This window comes from Octopus bimaculoides, chromosome 19 (genome assembly GCF_001194135.2).
Source record: "Octopus bimaculoides isolate UCB-OBI-ISO-001 chromosome 19, ASM119413v2, whole genome shotgun sequence".
Classification (NCBI taxonomy): Eukaryota; Metazoa; Mollusca; class Cephalopoda; order Octopoda; family Octopodidae; genus Octopus; species Octopus bimaculoides.
The window spans coordinates 20,253,510-20,260,490 of record NC_068999.1 but is presented as its reverse complement, the minus strand read 5'-3'; positions in this window follow the sequence as shown (position 1 = coordinate 20,260,490).

Below are 6,981 nucleotides of genomic sequence, written 5' to 3'. Positions count from 1 at the left end.
TATATATTGTTTTCGCGCTGCAATACGAATGACCTGATGCTATAACTCAATATGTGTATGCTTCCGAATAAAGCATTAGCCTATTACTGTGTGTGATAAGAAATAAAATAAAATAAAGGACAAGGTAACAGGAATTTATATAAATGAGCATCCTTAGCTCTCAGTTGTTTCTACTATAAGATGCAATGCATTCATAATTGTTTGCTTGTTTGGAACCTGATACATAATGACGTTCATTAGTTATAATTTCTTGTTCCCTTGATTGTATTTCATTATGTATATATACAACACAGTTAAGTTTATTTAAAAGAAAGTAGGTAGGCTTCTGTTGGTTGTTTTTCCTCGCATTAGGTACTAAATGTGGTTATTTTGAGAAGTCCACTGTGTGGCGTTGTTATTTTTCTGTAATAATGCCCTTTATATAAATATAAACGAATAATTATATTTTTGAGAATAGAAATTTCCCTTACGAATTTTTTTACACACTGGCTTCTTGATAAAATTCCTGTAAAAGAGTTTTATCCCTTTTTGAATTTATTTATACAGATATATGTGTAGATAGTCATATACATACATACATACATCCATACATACATACATACCTAACTAAATACATACGCGTCCGTTTGTAAATGTGAAAATGTGCGAGCAATGATACCTATCAGATAAATGGTAACATACGTAATTTATAGAAATTTCAGCGAGGAAAAAGCAGGAAATATATTGTTTATTACCCACTATAAAATGATTATGGTATCATCCCAAGACAGTAAGAATAAATATCTTAAGACATTTGATTGTTCGTATTAAAAAAATAAAAGCAAACACAAAACCAAACGCAAAACTGACCATTGTTGGGAGGCAGGGAAGAATTACGGACGGACGATTCTTTCTATTTGTCTGTATATTTCAGCATCTTGAATTATAGCAGTGTTCTGCACGTGGATAATAGTTAACAAAAAGAGACAAAAACAAAAACAACAAATATAAAAAAGATTCTAACGCATATTTTGGCAAAGGATATTTACGTAATTAAAAGGCAAAAAGAATGAGGAAAATGTTTCGTATGCACCTCAGGTGGTTCAATGGCATTACCTGAATAATTAATTTGAAGCGCGATTAATTCAATATTGCGTACAGTAAATACTTAATTTATTGAAAATTCTTGCTGAGATGCAGATAAAATATAAAACCTAGTGGAGTGATAACTTGAAGAAATCGAATATGAATTTCTAGAATTCATTCTCATGCTCGGAAGATATACAGCTCTCTCTTTGTTTATGTCAAAGTAATAGAATAGCTGTGCTCCCATCATTTTAATCTCATCTTTTTAGTAACCGGTTCGAGGCTGGAAATGAAAACGAGTTTTGTACACAAGTGTAACAAAAAATATACCTGTAAGGTTATTCCTGATAATCAGCCTAATTTGAACTAAAATGAGGAAGAGATAGTATGTAAAATATGCAATTAAATGATTCTTTTAATGATGATACTCTCGTGAAGCCATGCTGAATATACAAGACTGAAGCTGTATAATTTCTGAGACACAAACACGAATTGGAGAACAAGCCGATGCAGATGCACGAAGTAGGCAGTGTAACACAATACAATAGTTCTCTTCTAAACCTAGATTTCTTCCGATTTATCTGATATCTAGCTAAACGAATTACGCTTGAGGAGAAGGGTTCTGTCGTTAACAACATTACATTTAGTAGAAATTGAGATGAGAGAAAATCATCATAGGGGAAATAGAGGCGCTAAATCTGAAGATGAAAAACAATTAAAAATTCATAGAAATATAAAACCTAACAAAAACGAAGTAAACAAAGTAATCTCATGAATATAGCAACAAATGCATCTTGAATGACACACAAGAAAATATCGGTATCAATAAAAAGTGTAGGAGAAAATATCTACAGAGGAATATTACTTGAAGCCCTGGGGCTATTCATCGTGTAATTGCCTTTTGTTTTTGAGTTAATACATCCTTTTTTATTGTGAAAATTATCTGAAAATGCTAAAGAAAAAAGTTGTAAAAAAAATATCGACACCTAAATAAATTTGTAGTATTATGAATAAAGGCGTTATTTAACCTCAAGGAGTGTTTTTGAATTTGAAATGAGCTTCTACAAATCTTTACAGTTCAGTTAATTAATTCATTATCCTTCCAATAAAAGCGGCAATGATTTGGGGACACAATGCAGGAAGTGACAGTGTATACAGGTGCATGTTTCAGTAAGCATAACTTGCAACAACATTTCAGAATTTGAAACACATTATAGATAATAGGTTATATTGTGTTAGTTGTAAGAAAATACGTTTGAATCTAGTATTAATTACCTTACTGCATTTATAGTATAGGTATTATAATCGTTAATTTAGATTCCACTAGCAATGTCATTGTTTTCAATTTCCTTAGTGACGATAAGTACCATTTCAATGGAGTCCATTGACATAAACGCAAACTTTCCATTCTTTCACTGCTGCCTAGTTAAATGAATAATTCAAATATGCCTAAGATATATGGTGTCAGGTATGCTGCGGTAGTTAAACATTTGTATAGTTTCTCCGTATTTAGTTCACTTTCTAAATAGAACTGTTCTCAGTGATGACTAGGTTTTTTCATACTTCAGCATAGAGGTGATGATTGTTAGTGATACGTCGGATTTGGGTGAAAAGTTTATGTCTTTTAGTACAAATTTTGGTTTTTATAACAAGTCAGAATCATCAGCAAATGTCAAAGAACTGTAACTGCTTCATGGCATTTAGTTATTCCTTTTTGGTAGGAAAACGTTTGTTTTCTCCTTTTTTTTTATCCTAATAAAACAGCAATATAAATATCAGCATTATACTGTAATTAATTCACTAGATCAAACAGTTCTCACTATACGATGACCAAGCTACTGTATGAAAATCATTAATATTTTAATATGTTAACAGATGTGAGGAAACAATAACATAATATCTATGAAGTCAGAAGAATTAAATCAATCAATATTTAATCAGAAATAAGGTATGCAGGAAAAGGCGATGCCATTTAGCTTTGCTTCATTATCACATAAACCAATATGGTGTCCGACCAACATAATCAGAAAACTATGGTATCCCATATTTCAAATGGTTGTTAATCTGTAATTCATGCTCCAGTTTTGCATTAATTTTACGTAACGTAATTTTCACATTTTGTTTCTATTTGCATTTGAGTCATCTGCATGAATCGCGTCTCGAGAGAGTCACAACTTTCACAAAAACATACAGGGGTTGGATAAAATAATTGGAACACGTGTTAAATCCAATAAATATTTATTTAATATGGAGTTGGTCCCCCTTTAGCTTTCTGAACAGCTTCGTTTCATCTAGGAATTGATTCATGCAAATTCCTGGTTTCATTGAGAGAACGTGTGTGCCATTCTTCCTGCAAAACCTGCTCTAGCTGTTGCAGGAGGGTAGTGAATCCAAACGTGTCGCTCCAAGATACACTACAGATGCTCAATAATATTAATATCTGGACATTGAAGGAGGGTGTGGAGAACAATCTATGTGTTCTCGCTCACTACTATGCTCTTCATACCAATTCTTAACCACATGAGAGTTGTGTATTGGAGCTTTGTCTTCTTGGAAGCTGCACTCACAATCAGGGAATAATGACTGGACCATCGGAAGGACTTGATTTTCCAAAATATTCAGATAATCATTGCTGTTGATTCTACTATGCAGGGCAACGATTAGACCAAGAGAATTCCAAGAAATGGCTGCCTAAACCATCACAGACCCTCCTTTGTGCTTCACTGTAGGAAGAAGGCAGTCAGGATTAAAAGCTTCTCCAGGCTCCCTCCACACATAGACTTGATCTATAGTGGGCTAAAGAGAAAAAACTGGACTCATCGGATAATATTGCTTGCTTCCATTGGTCTGTCGACCAGCCTCTGTGATCTCTACACCAATTCAGCCTTTTCCGAATGTTTTGATGAGAAAACAGAGCTTTCCCGATGGCAGCTCTTCCATGATATCTGCTTTAATTGAGCTCACGGCTAGAAAGATTTTGATTCAACTCTGCAGTTACTTTAGGGACAGTTGTCCGGAAATTTTTCATCACAAGCCGATTCAGCACTCGTCGGTCTCGTTCCTGTTGGAGGTTTTGCCCTGCTTCTCAAATTCAGTCACGGTCCTTGATATGGTAGCTCTTGAAAAACTAAGGAGTTCAGCCGTTCTGGTGACGGAAGCTCATGCCGTTCGAGCTCCAATAATTTGCCCTTTCCGTACTCAGTGACGTCACGCATCTTAGCTTAATTTATACTGCGATCTGAAAAAGAGATAGAAACAGTCATTAAACTAAACTAGATAAATAAAACCATCTACAATACAACAAAAAAGCACAATGAAATTCGGATCGATATTCGTAATATACTGTGTCATTGAAATACTAGAGTAAAATTTCGTCAGAATTTTGGGAATATTTTTTTTCTTCATTATTATTATTCTGACGATCTTTTTATCAATATTCAATTTCTGTACATCACAACCGATACTCTACACATATCTCCTTGGATGTACAAGACACCAGAATGAATGGATCAGAATCAAACTCGCAGCCGAGAAACACCAAAAATACAGAACTTCGCACAGAAATATCTAATAATTTGAATTTACTTATCTCAAGACTTGACACAATCGTCAGCAGTGCAGATAAAACTGTGAATGATACCTATAAACAAGGGGATCTAACGAGAGACAAACAAGAAAATAGTAAGGATTGATATACAGCAAAATCACCTAAAACCGCATCTCTGGAAGAAACTTCTTAATCAAAGGAAACATCCATACTGGAAAAGTATTCGATGCAACAATATAGCCAACGCCTACCAGAATTGGCGAAGTAAAGAAAACCTAATCCTGACCAGAAAATTTCTTCGTAAAGATATAAGAAGTGAATCACTACAAGAGACAACGATACGTGCGAATTTACCTTTATGCCGATTAGAAGCAGAAATCGGTCTTCTGCAATCACGAAAAATACGAAGTGAAGAGAAACTAGAAACAATTGATGCAGTAATGTTTGCTGAAATCACTCAGCGGAGTGACAAGCAATGTCATGAATAACATCAAAATCTATGGAAAGAAGACACAAAGCAGGAAGAAGAATACATTCATAGAAATGTGGGAAAAAACAAGAGTGGTTCACTGACTACGCCAAAAAAAAAAATAGAGAGAAATATCCATTATGAAAACGAAACCACAACGACCAAAAATACGAGCAAATTGAAAACAAAGAAACACACTAACCCTGGAAGAACCGGACTAAATTATCAAACCTCTAATTACCCAAAAGCATAAGCGGAAATGACCTCCATCTCACCCCAAGTACAGACTAGAAATTCATATTCTACAATACATAATACTGCAAATAGGCAACACATGAAATATAGAAGTCATCCATTAAACCATAATTTCACACAGAATAGATGGATAAATACAAAGGAAAAAAAAACATGCAAGACAAATAACATACAGACAACCACCAACCCGTAATTTCAACTCTAGCCATCCATCACACATCAAAAGAAACATCCGATACAGCATGACAAGACGCATCTGTGCTATAGTTACTTCCCCCAAATACGTGAAATCCGACTCAACGAACTTCAAAGTCTCCTCGCAGTGCAGAAATACTCCGTAGGATTAATTAATGAGGGAATTAAAAAGCTGATGAAACTGAACATCACCCTACGGACACCTAAGGAAAACATTAATGAAAACACGATTCCGTTCGTTAACACACACAGTCCTGATAAAATGAACATCTTTCATGCCAGAAAATCGAACTTACCTATGCTCCTACAAAGCCCCAAAATGAAAAAAATCTGATTGAAAAAAGAAACACCTTACGGAATAGCAGACGTCAACCAAAAAATCTTAAAAAAACACCTTAGAAGGGCAAAATTAAAATCAGAGAATGAATCAAAATTCTTAGTAAAAGAATCCAGAGATAGGAGATTTTAGCATTGAGATGTTCTGAGCTTTGGGCGTTTTTCTAGTTTGTAAGTGTTATACTAATGTTGTCAAATGCAAAAACATGAAATTAAAAGAAGCGTGATTTTGTTTTTCAATGCAAAACATCGGAGTTACACAGTACAAACATGGAGTGGACCCAAACACGCACACAAACACTCACACACACACACACACACTCACGCTCACACACACACACACTCACTCACACACATACACACACACTCCATGAAGGGATTCTCTCCTAAATTGAATGTTTGAAAGTAAAGCGGAGAGTTTGCACTTTTTATTCCAAATGTGGCTCAACTCTACACATGTTCAGAACTACAATTCATCAAAAAATTCTCTCCAAAATTGAATTTTTCAAAGAAAAGCAGAGACCGTACATTTTGAATTCAAAACATAACTCAAAGAGAAGAAAAAGAAAGACAAAGAAAAAAGAAAGAAAGAAAAGAAAAAAAGGAAGAAAAGAGAAAAGAAAGAAGGGTAGAACATAGGGGGAAGAGAGAAAGAAAGCAAAGGACTTTCAGGGATGACCACACCACCACTTTTTGGTTTTTGAAGAAGTCACCTTCTTTAAACCCATTTGTAATATAATAACTGACTAAATAAATAAATGAATGGTGAATAGGAAGGGAGATTCTCCTTCTCTCTCCCTCTCACTTTTCCTCTCTCTCTCTCACTCTGTCTCTCTCTCTCTCTCTCTCTCTCTCTGTCTCTCTCTCTTTATCTATCTCTCTATCTATCTATCTATCTATCTATCTATCTATCTATCTTGGCCAAAGTGTTAGACGAGAGGTTGGCGCTTGTCATCGAGAAACTAGTCGACAGGGCGCAGACGTGCGCCGTGCCGGGTAGGAGTATCCTTGACAACCTCCATCTGATCCGCTACATCATGGACAGGGTAGTTAAGGAACCTGCCATGGGTGGGGCACTAATCAATTTGGATCAATCAAAAGCTTTCGATAGGGT